This window comes from Balearica regulorum, chromosome 5 (assembly GCF_011004875.1).
Source record: "Balearica regulorum gibbericeps isolate bBalReg1 chromosome 5, bBalReg1.pri, whole genome shotgun sequence".
In the NCBI taxonomy this organism is placed as follows: Eukaryota; Metazoa; Chordata; class Aves; order Gruiformes; family Gruidae; genus Balearica; species Balearica regulorum.
In genome coordinates this window covers 28,492,649-28,508,052 of record NC_046188.1, presented here as the reverse complement: position 1 = coordinate 28,508,052, position 15,404 = coordinate 28,492,649, and the positions used below count along the sequence as shown (strand labels likewise).

The following is a 15,404-nucleotide window of genomic DNA, read 5'->3' as shown; positions in this document are numbered from 1 at the left end:
AGGGAGCACAACAGTGGCCTGGTGAGACCTTGGTCCTGGAGGAAGCTGTTGATTGCAGGGAAGCAGGCATGGGTACACTTTCTCTGCTGGAGCAGCACTCTGCTCCTTTGGGCTTTTCCAGACAGCTCCAGGTGGGAAAACTTTAATATCGGCTCTGAGCTGTCTTGCTTTTACATTGGCATGATGCTGTGCGGGCAGAGCCTGTGTCCCTCCAAATGTGGGCAGGGGTTATGGGGTGGGGTACACAGCCCCTTTCCCCTTGTGCTTGCTTGCAGGGAGATGCTGAGAGCTTGACCACCGCACAAGCCCTCCATGTGGGCAGGTGCTGCTGCAGGGCTGGGGCTCAGCCTGGGCTGGGGAAGTGGGGCTTAGCGCCTCTGTGGAGGAGGGGGCAGGAGGGCAGCATAAGGGGGGGTCTTTGCTCGTGGGGGTAAGGGTAGGGTGTGCTTAAGAGGGTGGAGGAGGAAATGTCTCAGCTTACGTGGGCTGTTGCACTGCTGCCTTCACAGGTGGCACCCACTCAAGCGGAGTTTGGAAAAACCCCACTTCAGCTTAGTTTAGCTCAGTTTTATTTAACCCTGATGAGGTGAGCTGCTGTGAGAAATCATCCCACACACCAGGCTTGCATTGGCAGAAGCAGGAAGAGTTCCCACATGGTTCCTTTCCTAAGGACCATCCAGGGTGACACAAATGCATTGTCCTACAGGAATGATGGAGCCTCCAGGAGGTGGATTGGGCAGCTAAAAGCCTGTCCTCGGGAGCCCAGCTGCACTCTAGTTTCAGCTGCATCATCAAAGTGAGTCATTCAATAAAAACAATTAGCTGAAGAAATATCACTAAACAGTAACAATTATCCAAATGTCCTACCATTGACCATTTAGATGACTAAATCCACACAATCAATTGTATTAGTGAATGCTAATTCAAACCTAATAACCTTCTGGTTTATTTGATTATGTATAAAGAATTCACCTGCAGCATTGTGAGAGGATGGGGCTGCGGAGCAGCTGGGTGCTCGGGCACCTGCCTGCCCTGTGGCCTCCACACACGTGTTGTCCGTGGGGTGCCAGCAGCACACGCAGTGTCCACCAGTCAGGCTGGGGAGCAGATGAAGAGCGATGAGATGATGTCTAGGGACCCTTTGACTGTGCAGGTAGCAGCTTCCATGGGCTTCGGAGGGACATGTGCCCACACGGAAATGTGGTGTGGCTTCTCAGGAGAGGCGACGGTCTCCTTTCTGCCTCCTTGCCTGAAGGGTCTCACAGGGATCTAAATCTCCTAAACTGGATGACTGGGCAAAATCATACAAACACTGGAAATCCGTATCATCTGCCTGAGAATAGGGGGTATGGAGGGAACTCATGATTAAAAATGACGATTACAGTTTCAGCCAAGAGCAGATCGCACTCTGTACCCGTGTTGGAAACGGACCCTTTGGCACAGGCTGTTACCGTCCTTGTACCCTTGCATTACCTAGGCTCTGGATGCACACAGGTCTTCCCTGAAGTGCTTCAGGCTATGGATGGACTGTGATACACGGTCCATTTTATTATGTATGGGTGTTATTTTGTTGCGTCTGGACATTGGCATCATGCTTGCCACCACAGTACCTGGTTATCTAGAAATGATGGATGTTATAGATCCAGTGGGATTCAGCTTGGTGCTGGAATTGCCCTCAGTCTTCCCGCAAAAGCACAGTGAGCTCCTCCATCCCCACTGCCAACAGACCCGCTCTTCTTAGCTAATCTATGGGTGCACAGAAGAGATGAATTCAGGAAAGTTTGAGTTTTATCAGCGTTTCAAGAAAGGAATCAACAAAGGTACCAAGAAGGCAGCCTGCCCTGAAAATTGATGTCTGTACACATCTCTACAAATCGTTGTCTTCAGCTCTCCCCGTGCTCTGCAAATTCAGGAAGGAGAGAGCGCATCTGGCGTAGGGACTGGTGACGCAGTTTCGCAATGTGGTGTGCCAGGGATGGCGAAAACCCGGCGCCTCTGAGGTCAGCAGCCGCCAGGCGTGCTCATGCCTCTCATGCTGATGCTCCATCCATTGAACCACGTTATGAAAAACAGTGCAGGCATCAACAAGGTGAATTTCTCCCGCTGCCCGCTATCTGTTCTCGCTATGACAGTGCAGGGTTTTCTAAATGGGGCTAACATGCAGTGAATCACCACGATATGCCGCAGCGGGACTGGCTCGGTCCCGCTTGCACTCTGCATCCACAGCAGGTCTGGCAGCGTGGGCAGGAGCCGCCCCGAGGAGCTGGGAGCATTTGCCATCAGCTGAGGGAGCCTGGCTGTGCTGTTGGTAGCCCAGGAGCAGCCCTTGTACCGCAAGGACAGGGCTTCTCTGCCTGTCTGCTAGGATTAACATTCATTTGCTCTCTGAGGCAGGCTGGTTTTATTTTTTTTATAGGTCATTCTGTGTAACATAATCATATTGGAGTAGAATTCTTCTACCTAATCAAATGAAACTTCATGTAGTTAGTTTGTCATTAGCATTTACTAACGAATGTGATTGTGAGGATTTAGTTTCTCACATGGTTAATAGGAAGGCATTTAGATAATTACAGCTGTCTAGTGTCTTTCCACTGCTAATCACTTTTACTCCTGGTTCATTTCCAGACCAGCAAGTGAAACTCTGGCACACAGCTGTGCAAGGAAACTGCCCCTGCGGTTATGCGTCGCTGTATCCATGATATGATGCTTTTTAGGTGTGAAGTCAGTTCACAGCTCCGTCCTAAGTTTCATAAGAACTTCAGAAAATCACAGCCTTGCTGTGATCCAGCTTTCCCACTTGTCTATGCTATGCCAGGCCACGTAGTCCAGCACTCTCTCTGACAGTGGCCAACTGAAGACACCTAGGGAAGAAGAAATAAGCTGATAAATATGTAAAAGAAAACTCCACCAAAACTTCCTGGTGTTTGTTTGGAAACTACTAGGTGGTATTTTAGTTGAGAAAAATGAATGCTTCTGTTAGGTGAAACAGGGAATGAGATTTGTTCTTCACCTTTTTAGGCCACCTGTGATGTGACTGAGCTGTCACCACCCTCTGCTGTCTCCTCTCAAAGCTTCATCTAGTCCTGCTTCCAACCTGGTTAGTTTTTCCTCATATGGAGGCCTTTCAATACTCGGTCACCTTTTACAAAACCTATTTTTTTTCTGGTTATCTCTTTGATACAGGCAGCAAACTGTATTTCAGAAGGATTTATGGAAAGGTGAAATGATGTTTTCTGCTTTGTCTCTATTTATTCCCATTAATTCTGATAATTCTTTCTGCTGTTTTGCCCACCATGGAGCCCTGACCTCAAGTATGCACCATGGCTCTGAGATTTGTTTCCTAGTAAAAACAGTTCATTTAAAGCCCATGACTGTACATGCATAAATAGGTTTTTCCCCATGGGTGCTATATAGTGCATTTGTTGATGTGGAATTTAATGCAAAATCTGACTTCTTATTGCTCTGCTGCATCACAGTATGAAATATTTCTGCATTTCTCAGTTGTAGTTTAATCTGGTCTGAATAATTCTGTATCGGCTGCAGCCTTTGCTACTTTGCTCTTCACTCCCTTTTCTAGATCATTTATGGATATGGTAAAGAACTGGGCATTGTTGTCTTTAAAGACAAAATCTGGGGGAGAAAAAGTCTATTATACAAGCTAAGTGTAGTATGTTATAATGATGATGATAATTCTCAGAAACTTTTGTGTCATTGCTCTGTCCTTTGATAGCTATCTTGTTAGTAACAAACAATTCAATAGCTGTTTGGAACAGTATTGTCTTTTTAGGAATTAAATGGGTCAAGGGTTTCCTGCTAGCGGAGGAGATTTCTGCACTGGTAAGATGAAGAGAACCAGGAGGAAGCTGTTTCTGGCTAATAATTAAATTAAAATTAAGAGCTGTGCCCACTGGTCTGAGAGGAGTACCCCTGTACCCTCAGAAACTTCAGCATCCCTCCCAGCAGTTGCTCCTCAGTTTATTAGGCCTTCAAAGAAAAAATAATAATAATAATAATAATAATAGAGCTGTGCCCGGCGCTCGCCTCTTGCTGCTGCGGCAGCCCACGGGGAAGTGCTGAGGGTGGTGCTGTGTTTCCCTCTAGCGGTGCCTGAGCCCTGCAAAAATACAGCCGTGATTCCTTCGTTAGACTCCCAAGATACGTCTTTATGAAGTACGCTTCATCTCTCCTTGTACGCATGAAGTCATCCTTCGTTGTTGTGTTCTGCTTCGATAATGGCACTCTCTGGTGCAGCCCAAGTCCGCCGGCATTTGGCACAACATTCATGGCACAGCTGAAAAGCCTGTTTCCAGAAATCCATACTTGGATGAGTCAGGATGCTGGAGCATCAAGGTTGTTCTCCGTCACCCGATCCATCTTTGGGGAAGTCCATATTAGGCTGTGTGTGATTTGCTGTTATCTAGTATTACAATCAACAGCCAGAAACTTAGGAGAATTGGTAAAAATAAGCATACTTTAAATCTCCAGGGAATAAAGCATTAAACATACCAACACTAAGGTGAAATACCTTGTATGGACAAGAAACTCTTCACAAATAACAGCCAAAGATGTTCTCTAGCCGCTACATAAACCTTCTAGTAAACTCCTTCTCCACAGCTACTTGCAGGGCCTTCAAGCTTTCTAGAGATGTTCTGGGTCAGGGGATTTTCACACCCTTTGAAAAATATCCCACATCTCAAGGCGGTTGGAAGTGGGTGGCTAAATCCTCCAGCTCCTCTTACATCTGATGTAAATGCCATCAACGAGCGTATTGCAGAGATCCTTCATGGCAAGAGCTCGGTGCAGTCGGGAGCACGCTAGCTTGAGCCCAAAGGTGGGGGAGCCCTGCCTGGAGGGCATCCTGCCCAAGGATGGGATGCCCTATGCCCCACCTTCCTGAGCAATTTGGAGTTACTCTGGGCAAGCATCATAACATGCCTGCTCCTCACGGCCTATCGACTGTGAATGCTAGACAGCCCGCTGCAGGTGTTTGTAACCTGTCCTGTGCACCATTAACCAAATCAAAGACTTGGGAGGAGCAAGGTGCAGGACCTGCAGACCCCAGCCTCTAGGTCTGGCTGCATCAGATCGTTGCCCTGTGTCACTGTGTCACTGTGTTTCAGAGCAAACCTCTCTCCCCTCGCTGCGTCTGACTGCACAGCCTCCTCTGAGACGAGCAAGACTGCGGGCAGGGCAGAGGTTGAGGCGATGCCACCTGTTGGGGATCCACATTTGACCATCTTGGGACCCTCCTGCTGGCAATGTCACTTAGAGTCTCCAGTACTGCCGTTGTCCTCGCTTCCTCCGTGTACTTTCCTGCTAACCTGCCATCTCCCTCCCCCTCAGTCCCTTCAGCAGCAGCTGCGAGAAGCCATTGAATGCCTGCGCTCTTCTCAGCAGCGTCTTGGTGCAGCTCCAGCTCCCTAAACCACAAGCCGCACTGACTGCTGAATTGCAAACCTTCTTTTTGATTTTCATGCCTATGTGCCATCATGAAAATGGCATTTTGCAAGGAGTGTCAAAAGCTCTCCATGGTAAAGCTCTCTCAGCGTACAACATCCTTCTTCATACCTGTTTTTCCTGTTCAGAAAGACCTCAGACTTGGGGAGAATATGTGGCATGCTTCATTGATTTTGGCAGATGAATATGTGAAAAGATTACTTGGGTCTCCTGATGAGAAAAGGAAACATTGTTTTGTTCCTCGACATCTGGTAGGGGAAGCAGGTGATTCTTCTGATTATTTCTCTTAAAATTAAAAAGCTATTATGGCTACTTTAAAATGTTATTAGTGTGTTAAGTAGTAATGTTAATAGTTAAAATAAATACTATTGATTAATGCATGTTCATTAATGTTATACCCTTTAAATATTATTGTTATTTTATTAAGTCTTGTAGGAACAGCTTTAAAGGTCTTTAATTAGCTCTTACTTCGGCAAAGCACCAGCGTTGGGAACAGCGGAGCCATGACCGGCGGATGTGCATCCAGCTCTAGGAGGGATGCGATCGCGGGACTTGGGCAGAACTCAGACGCTTTGGTTCAAAGCTTTGATGATGAGAACTGCCTCTCAGCTACTGTCTGATCCTGGCCTGAGGTCTGTGAATGGTGCAGTTTTATGTGACCCTGGCCTGAAGTCTACAAATGCAGCCCTTTCATGGGGCAAAGGGCTTCAGCTGCTCAGCATCCCCACGCAGACCCCAAGGTTCCCCAGGATCCTCAACCCATTCCCCTGCAGAGCCTTGCTGGAGTGGGCTTGGTACACCAGAGGCAGCTGGTGCTTTTTTTAGAAACGGCTTCTGCTCTCTTTTTTTCACCATGTCAGTGGTTAATGCACTGGGGACCTGGGGTGCATCCCTTCCTCCCGCTGCGTCCTGGGAGAGCTCCCAGGCAGTGGGTCTCCCATGCCTCACCTCCAGCATGGCGCTGCTTTGCGTAGACTCTTCAAAAGTTCTTTTGTTGTGGAAAAAAGAGCAACTGTGAAAACTTTTATGCAGAAGAGGTGGTGTCAGCTCCAGTCCCTGCTCACAGTTACCCAGTGACTCTTTCATGGGAAACACAAGCTGTTGCTGGAGCATGGCCCGAAGCCCTGGTCACCCCTCTCCCCAGGTGAGCGCTCCCATTCCTCCTCTGTCTCTTGCAATCTCCTGAGGATGCTGAACGTTTGCAAGAGGTCAAAAGTGAATGGATGGAAAGGCCTATCTTAATTACAAAGACATCACTCAGGAATTGCCTGAGCCAAAGATTGCTGGCTGTTGAGAGGATATGCAGAGGAAATACCACTTTATGCTTTCCTGCTCCTATACTTTTCCCCAAGCACCTGCTTTTGGCCACTGTAGGAGACAAAATACTAGGTTAGTTGGGCTTTCAGCAAGCAAACAGGGTTTTTTTAGGACACATAAAGCCACACAGGCCTTTCTGTGCTGCCTTCTTGGTAGCATGTGACAAAATCCCAAGTTTTATTGTGAATGAGTCTTTGGCAGTGATTCTAGTTGTATCAGAAAGCAAAAAAATAACCAGATAATAAAGTAATGAAAATGAGAATAACAGCATTAAGGTTGCAAAGTTAAGCACTGAGAGGGAAGAAAATGTTAAAATAAGGGGGGTTGTAATGATTTTAGGATTGTAACTTGTTGAAGGTTCCCAATCTGATGCCCTCCTTGTGTGTACTAGGAGACAGACTTGCTTTACACTGTAATACTCTATTTTTAACATAGGGTCCCCCCTTGTTCAGATCACAGAGTGGAGGGTCACTACAGTCAAATGAGGAGCACAGGGTGAAGGAGAGGGTAGCCTGCAGTGTCCTACCTTCTCCTCCTCCTGCCCGCAGGAGCTCATGGGCAGGGAGAGGAGCTGCTGGTGAGCACCAAGGATGGCTACCAAGCACCGTGAGACTCTGCCCCTGAGATCGTGCCAGTGCGATGATCCATGTCTTGAGTGAAACCACATTTTTCAACAAAGGGCGTAGACGACGACTCATTTCTGGGTGCTAACCAAAGGCACTTGGTGCTTAGCTGTTGAAATGTTTGTCCCCACCACACCTCAGGTCATCTAGAGCTGTGTGTGGCTGACAGCTCCACTTACTATCTAGCAAAATTTCTACTTTAGGGCCCAGCTCTAAATTTCTTTTTCACAGGAAGCAGGATTAACTCACAGTATATATAAATACATATTTTGAAGGATGTATCTTTGTTTTTAGCAGTCATTTACAGTTAGATACTTTAATATAAAATTTACATGAGAGCAAGTATTTTGATGGCGGCAGTACCACTAGAATGTTGTCTAATGCTTTATATTGAAGTACATGTAAAGGGCATTCTTGCAAAATTGGATGTTTTGGTATAATCATTCTTCCCTTGTGATCGGATGTGCATATACAGGTAGCTTGTCACGTTGCCAGCCTGATAAATCTGAGCGGACAGCAACTGGTACAGAGACAGTCTGTTCTCCGACAAACGAGCAGTATTTGCGATGTCTAACGCTGCAAAGTGAAGCAGCGGTGGGTAGCCCCTCTGCCCAGGACCTCCCCAGCCTGCTGGACAGATGTCCTGGTGGCCTTCAGCACCTGTAAGGAGATTTGGCTCCCTTAACCCCCAGTTTTTCACAAGTCAACAAATGTTCTTCGTTCCTGTCATCTATCACAATATTTTCTGTTCCTTGTTTGAGACTGGTAACACTTTCACTTACCTTCATAGTTGCCTTCCTGCCTGTGGTGGGTTGACCCTGGCTGGGGCCCAGGTGCCCACCAGAGCCGCTCTATCACTCCCCTCCTTCACTAGACAGGAGAAAAGGTATAACGAAACACTTGTGGATCAGGATAAGGACAGGGAGAGATCACTGACTAATTATCATCACGAGCAAAACAGACCGAACTTAGAGAAAAATTCACCTAATTTATTACCAAACAAAGCAGAGTAGGGTAATGAGAAATAAAATCAAATCTTAAAACACCTCCCCCCACCCCTCCCATCTTCCCGGGCTCAACTTCACTCCCGGCTTCAACCTCCACCCCCCTCAGCGGCACAGGGGGACAGGGAGTGGGGGTTACGGTCAGTTCATCACACGTTGTTTCTGCCGCTTCTTCATCCTCAGGGGGAGGACTCCTCTCATCGTTCCCCTGCTCCAGCGTGGGGTCCCTCTCACGGGAGACAGTCCTTCACGACCTTCTCCAATGTGAGTCTCCTCCACGGGGTGCAGACCTTCAGGAGCAAACTGCTCCAGCGTGGGTCCCCCACGGGGTCACAAGTCCTGCCAGCAAACCTGCTCTGGCGTGAGCTCCTCTCTCCACGGGTCCACAGGTCCTGCCAGGAGCTTGCTCCAGCGTGGGCTTCCCACAGGCCACAGCCTCCTTCAGGTGTCTCCACCTGCTCCAGCGTGGGGTCCTCCATGGGCTACAGGTGGAATCTCTACACCCCCTCATCCTCCCTCCATGGGCTGCAGGGGGACAGCCTGCTTCACCATGGTCTTCACCAGGGGCTGCAGGGGGATCTCTGTTCCGGCGCCTGGAGCACCTCCTGCCCCTCCTTCTGCACTGACCTTGGTGTCTGCAGAGTTTCTTACATCTTCTCACTCCTCTCTCTGGCTGCAAAAGCGCTAACTGTTTTTTTCCCTTCTTAAATATGTTATCACAGAGGCGCTGATTGGCTTGGCCTTGGCCAGCGGCGGGTCTGTCTTGGAGCCGGCTGGCATTGGCTCTGTCAGACACAGGGGAAGCTTCTAGCAGCTTCTCACAGAAGCCACCCCTGTAGCCCCCCCGCTACCAAAACCTTGCCACACAAACCCAATACACTGCCTCAGATGTAACATTTTTTCACTATCTTTCAAGGTTAGGTTTGTCAGCTTTCCCTACCTCCCTCTCTTCTGCTTGGGGAGTCTTCCCCCACCGGTGGCACTCCTGCTCTTTGGGGTGAGGTTAGGGTTCAGGGGTGGGTTACTAATGCCAAATGTCGTTTGTGCCTCTACAGGCTTCTTGGTCTGCAGTAAAACTAAGGGGAGTTCCCTTTGGGACACCCATGATGTGGAAGAAAACACAGATTAAAGGTTGGTTTGTCATGCCTAGATGGAGTTGCCTGTGGTCCAACCTGTACCAGAGACCAAAAAGGCTGTCCAGAAGGTCTATTTGAGGCTACGGTGAGTTACCCCTGAAAGTGTCTGTCTCTCCGCTGAGCATGGAAGGCATTTAACCAATTGATTTAGATTAGGCACCTATTTTTTATGTGACTAACGTTTGGTGATGTAAGGAGGGACATCTTGACCTTATGTTCCTAGAGTCAATTATTGTCACATGAAAAGTGGTTTTTAATTTTTAAAAAACCAGCAAACCCCCAAACCCCAACCAGTTTCATAACCTCTTAAGGGACAACTGAGAGCTAAGGAAAAGAAGGTATTTTTCTAATACATTGCCGTAGCTGTGCCTTGCCTGAAAAAAGTCACCATGACAAAAACACATCTGCAACTCAACCTGAAAATTGCTTCCCAACAGTTAATGAAGATAGCGCTTCCCTCTGTGATGAAGTTAAAATGTAATTAAAGTTATGTTGCTTTGGAAAAGTTCATTGATGATGGTGTGGTGGGTAGAGGGAGGTAAGACTGGGGAGATTAAACACGCCGGAAATTAGCATGAGGTGTTATGCACTCACAGCAATCTTTTGCGTGTCCTGGCAGTTTGTCATGAGAGTGTCTATTGAAGGAGGTGATGCTTTGACTGTGATACGCAGCATGAAAAAATGTGATAAACAGGAAGGCTGGTGCCATGGGAAATTTTCTACAGTACTGGGTCTAGACTTAAAGTAAGCAGGTTATTAGTGGCGGGGGGGAAGTGTGTGTAAATAACTATTGGCATGGTTAATCTGTGTGGAAGCATGAGAGAACTTCCCCTTGAAGTGAGAAATTTCTAAAATAAGAACTTCTAAAAGATTATCTACTTCCCAACATGTCTAGAGGTTACAGTGGAGACTGCAGCAAAGAGTGAAGTTTTTTACTCTTAATTTTTATTATCCATTCTTATAATTAAAATCACTGGAAACTGTCATTTAGTAGCAAATTTAAAATAAAAAAAACCCAACAAAACTTGCACAAAGTCCCCAAACAAAGCAAAAAAACCCATATAGGTGTTGACAGATCCTATCATCAGGTTTAGAAGGTAAGTACCAGAAAAAGGATTGTTATCAGGTGTGAATTAACATACAGTGAGTTTGCTCGCAACTGAAAAAGGTGACAGATATAACACATGCATTAATAAAACTCCAAATGAAAGGTATGGCCATCATTAGGGATAGTACTTGGAGAAATGCTATTGATTCCAGAAATTGAATTTAATTTGATGGCTTTACTGTAATTAACACAATGGTTTGTACCAGCATAGATCTCTTAACATTATTATCTAAGGTGACAAATTATGAAATTAAATGTTCATTTAAGATGCAATTCAAATTTTCTAAAGGTTTTCTTGAGTCAATGGGTCTCAGTTAATTTCCTTAGAGCTGAGACACCTGACTTTTTTTTATCCTGTCAGCTTTCTGCCAATGAAGGTACTCCTGATTTACATCAATACTGCAGTGAAAGCAACATATACAAAGGGAACATTCACAGGTTCTGATGAGTTCTTGACAGCCCCTATCGCGTACACATTGCAAGCTTGAAAGGTATTTTCTTTGTAGCATTATGTTTTAATGGTACTGAATGTAACATGCACATATAATAACAATAATTCACTTTTCTTGTGTTTGCCCATTTACCTTGTCATATATCTGCTCGATGCAGGGTCTGGTTCTCTTCTCTTTTACACCTGTTTTACCCAAGGGCTGTTTATTTTGATGGAGTTACTCCTGATTCAGACCTGTGTATATGAATCTGTTATCTGAGAGAGGTAAATTAATGCTTTTAATCAAGACCACTCTTCTGCCTACCCATCAACATCAAAGCCTAGACATGCTATTAGTTATTGAGAAAGGAAGCACAGTGTGAGTAAGCAGCCCTCAGCTATCTCCGGCTCCCCATTACCAGAATTTTAGCACCATTACCTCAAAACCATGAATACTTTTATCCTCACGGTCACTTGGAAAGCCTATATATCCCCATTTTACAGACCAAAGCCACAAAAGGATGCAGAATTTAGGCAGAAATGAGGCATCTAAATCTAATCCTCAAGACCACTTTGCACAGCTGCTACCCAAAGTCTCCTTACTTTGAAAGTGCCTCTGTTTTGGACATTAAAGTCCCATACCTGGCCATACCTTAAAGGACCTCAGTCTTGTCAGGGTGTAGCAGCTGCATGTCTAAGCTTTCCCCTGTCAGAGCCTGTAGCCTCAGCAGGATTGTCCCTGTTTCTTCTGAAGAGTGGTTCTGCCACCACTTGCTCTGTGAGTGTGCTGAAATCGTCAAGCCGGATTTCACACGTAACACCAGTGGAATAACTTTTTTTCCCCCCCTCTTCCTTTTTCACAGCTACAAAGAGGTCTCGCAGTCAAATCACTGATCTTATATCTGGTAGTTGAATGAATAGATCGGTCATGCGGCATGGCAGTGAGATAGCAGCAGACCCTCTGGGAGGATTCAGATCTGTGCGTGCTTCCACTGAACTGCCCAAGCCAAGGCTAAAAAAGTAGGACTTCCCAATTTACTGAGATCCACTAATCTCACTGAGGCCTGGTGAAGAAGATGCAGTGCACCATCTCTGTCTCTGCATGCCATCATCTCAGGCAGAACCAGGCCACTGTGCTGAACTTGTTTCCTCAGAGAGGGGTAAAAAAATATGTGATTTTTGTGCTAGACTCCTTGTGATCTGGGCAAAATATTCCTGTAGGCAGCCCTGCTATAAGGCACTATATAGAACAACCGTTGGATGAAGAAGTATGAGCCATTCTTGGAGCAGGGACTGGAACAGATGGCTAGATTGTCCTCTGGTTGTCTTAGCCACCAAGCAACAGAGTGGATGTCCCTCTCTCCCCTCCACCCCTCCTTCTCCATGAGTGTGTAAATAATTAAAGAACAGTGACCTCGTTTCTGCAGAAGGCGTGGAGAGTGCCCCAAGACACCTAACTGTCATCAGGTGGTGAGGGACACTCTCTTAGAAGGGGGAAGGGTGGGCTCACCTTGGGCAGCTAAAAGCATTCAGTCTGACTTTCCTGTGTCTTGGGTGAATGTATTGAACTGTTATATGAGGGTGTAAAACGTGGTGTAATACATTACAGAAACACACAATCCCTTCTTTGGTTTTCCAAACATATAGCTAACGTATCTACGTTAAGAAGAGGGTGCAGGTCTCCGAATCCCAAGTGAGAAGACACACTTACCTGCAATGCTGAGCTGGAGTGCCCAACTCCTAAAGAAGGTTGGAAATTAAGACGTAGCAGGTTTAACTTTGTCTGTTGGCTGCCTTATGTGTTTCCCTGCTCCACACGACGGCAGCCGTGAACCTAACTGCGAGTTGTCCTCGGCTCTCCAAGGAGATGCTGGGTGCTCCGGGGAGGGCTGTGCTACCTGCCAGGGGAAACCGGCACCTGCGGGCTAGGGGCAGCAGCGGTAGGCCACCACAGCGGTGGCAAGATCCTTCCTGGGCGCGGTGAGGTTAACAAGCGGATCTGAAAGGCATTTAGGCACTCCAAGACGGAGATAAGACATCCAGTGGGATGGCGGGGCCGCCCGCTGGGGCCTGCCCAGCTCTCCGGCCCCCTGATTAACGGAGGGGAAATAACAAGAGCGGTGGGATGCGTGTCGGTGAGGCGAGAGGGACCCGAGGGAAGCGCGGCGGGACGGGACGGGGCGGGAGGGACGGGACGGGACCAGGCGGGAAGGGACGGGACGGGACGGGACCAGGCGGGAAGGGACGGGACGGGACGGGCCGGGACAGGACGGGAGGGACGGGACGGGACCAGGCGGGAAGGGACGGGCCGGGCCGGGACAGGACGGGAGGGGCGGGGCGGGGCGGCAGCCCGGGCAGCGCCCGGTGGAGCTGTCCAGCCCCGAGGTGCTGAAGCGGCGCGTAATGACAGCGGTAATGGCGGCTAATCCCGTCCCGGCCCCCGCCCCAATGGCTGCCGCTCTCCAGCAGAGACCAGTGAGTGCTGGGGACGTGAAGAGCAAGGGACAATTAATTTTTTAAAGTACACGGTCCCACGTGTAGACTGCAGTGCCTCTTTATTTGCTGGCTGATTATAGCTGTCATTGTTTTGCTATTTATCTGTGGAGCAGCTTCCCCCATATTGAGGATAATGGCATCAGGAGGCCTCGTGAAGAGTACTAATTACTTAAACGCAGAACTTTAAATTTCAGGTCTTACAGGCAAATGGAGGAATTAATTAAAAAAGGAGATTCGAGCCCGGGTAGACGGTTAAGTGCACTGAGGCAATATATGTGCTAGGCTGCTGACTTGAACAATGTTCCTTACCAATGGCAATGGCAGACAAGAAAATGTGGGAACAAATTGATAAGCAATTCAGCTATAGAATTATTTCAAGGAGACCATTAGAAAAGTGCACGTTTATCAAAACAAATATCATGCTCTAACACTGTTGTAATGTGAATTGATGACAAATTAGTAACAGTTACTCCCAAAAGAGAGAGGATTCTTTAAGTTTAAAATCCAAAAGCTAAACTCTAGTTTTACTTCTGCACATGTAATTTGTGATTGGAGAGAAGTAATGAATAAAATTATAATTAATAATTATAAAGATAATAAGTTTCAATTGATGCCTATAAATACATCTTTGTTAATCACATAATTACTAATAAAAACATTCAGAAAGTAGTTAAGAGATTTTTTTTAAAAACCAAATGGCTAAGAAATATAATCCTACTGTACCTCAGTAATTGTTAAAGGAAGGAGCCATTATCTTAATTATGTTTCTGGAGCAAACATTATTTCAATGTGATAAAAGATGACATGACACTAAAGGTAAAGCTACAGCAGATGTTACATGAGTAACAAGCCAATATGCCCACATTCTGGTAATTTCTCCCCCCCCAGACATGTTCTCATTAATCTGTGATTAATAGGATTTGAGTATAGTAAATGATGTTGATCTATTGTCTGTCTTTGTCCTACACCATAGAGAGAGCAATTTGTCAGCTCAGCTTTTGTGTGACTATTTAATAGCAAAGAGGGGGAGAGAAAAGACGCTAATCTTCTAATTGGCATCTATAGAGAAAGGTCTAAGAACACTGCCTGCCTGGAAATAGCTTGTGTGTGATTCCTACGCCTGTGAGGCTGAGACGGACAGACAGTCGTAGAACCCGAGTGCCCGCGGAAAAGGAACTGTATGTATCTGTCACACAGTCACCCGCTGTCCAAAGGGAGACTGGAGAGGAAGGTGTGCCGTAGAACAAGGTGCAATCGCTAACTCTTCAAAGTCTGTTATGTTTCAGCCTCTTACGTGTCAAGGGAGTACTTCTTGACTGGTGTGACTCTAATTAAAGACAGAAAGCTTCCCCCTTCCCAGAGCTGAAAGAAGAATGAGGCGGGGTAGGAATGGGGAGCAGTGATGGAGACCAGAATAGTCCTCTCACCAGGAAAATTGGAATCAATGGAGGGAACATGAAGTGCCCAAACGCCTTTCCAGAGATGTCAGGTGAACAATGGCTTTGTGCTAAGATGGTGCCACTTATAATTTAACTGTCCTCCTTAGGTGCTAAGGTTACCTAATAAAATGATTGTTCCTCACATAGGACGAAATACAAATAATTTCACAATTAAGTCACTAGGCCCAATTCAGCAAAGCATGTAAGCCACTGCTTAAAACGAGGCATGAGGACAAGTGCTTTGCTAAGTTGTGTTCCCTCAAATGCCTTTCCCTCATCCCCGGGTGTCTATTTGATGTCCTCCGAAAGGCCTGAATCAAGACTTGCTTTTTGGGTACAGTTGAGGAATGGATCCCATCTACCTCTCAGCAAAATGCAGGTTGATTTCTTGACT

At 46.7% G+C, this 15,404-nt stretch overlaps 1 long non-coding RNA gene across 2 annotated transcripts in view; it reads left to right on the top strand.

The window, feature by feature from the left end:
• LOC142602026 (uncharacterized) overlaps positions 1-15,404 on the top strand; it is a 36,699-nt gene that overhangs the window by 7,932 nt on the left and 13,363 nt on the right. For both annotated transcript variants that reach the window (XR_012835652.1, XR_012835651.1), the window contains exon 2: positions 5,586-5,721. This is a non-coding gene — a long non-coding RNA (uncharacterized LOC142602026). The remainder of the gene's footprint in view (positions 1-5,585; positions 5,722-15,404) is intronic.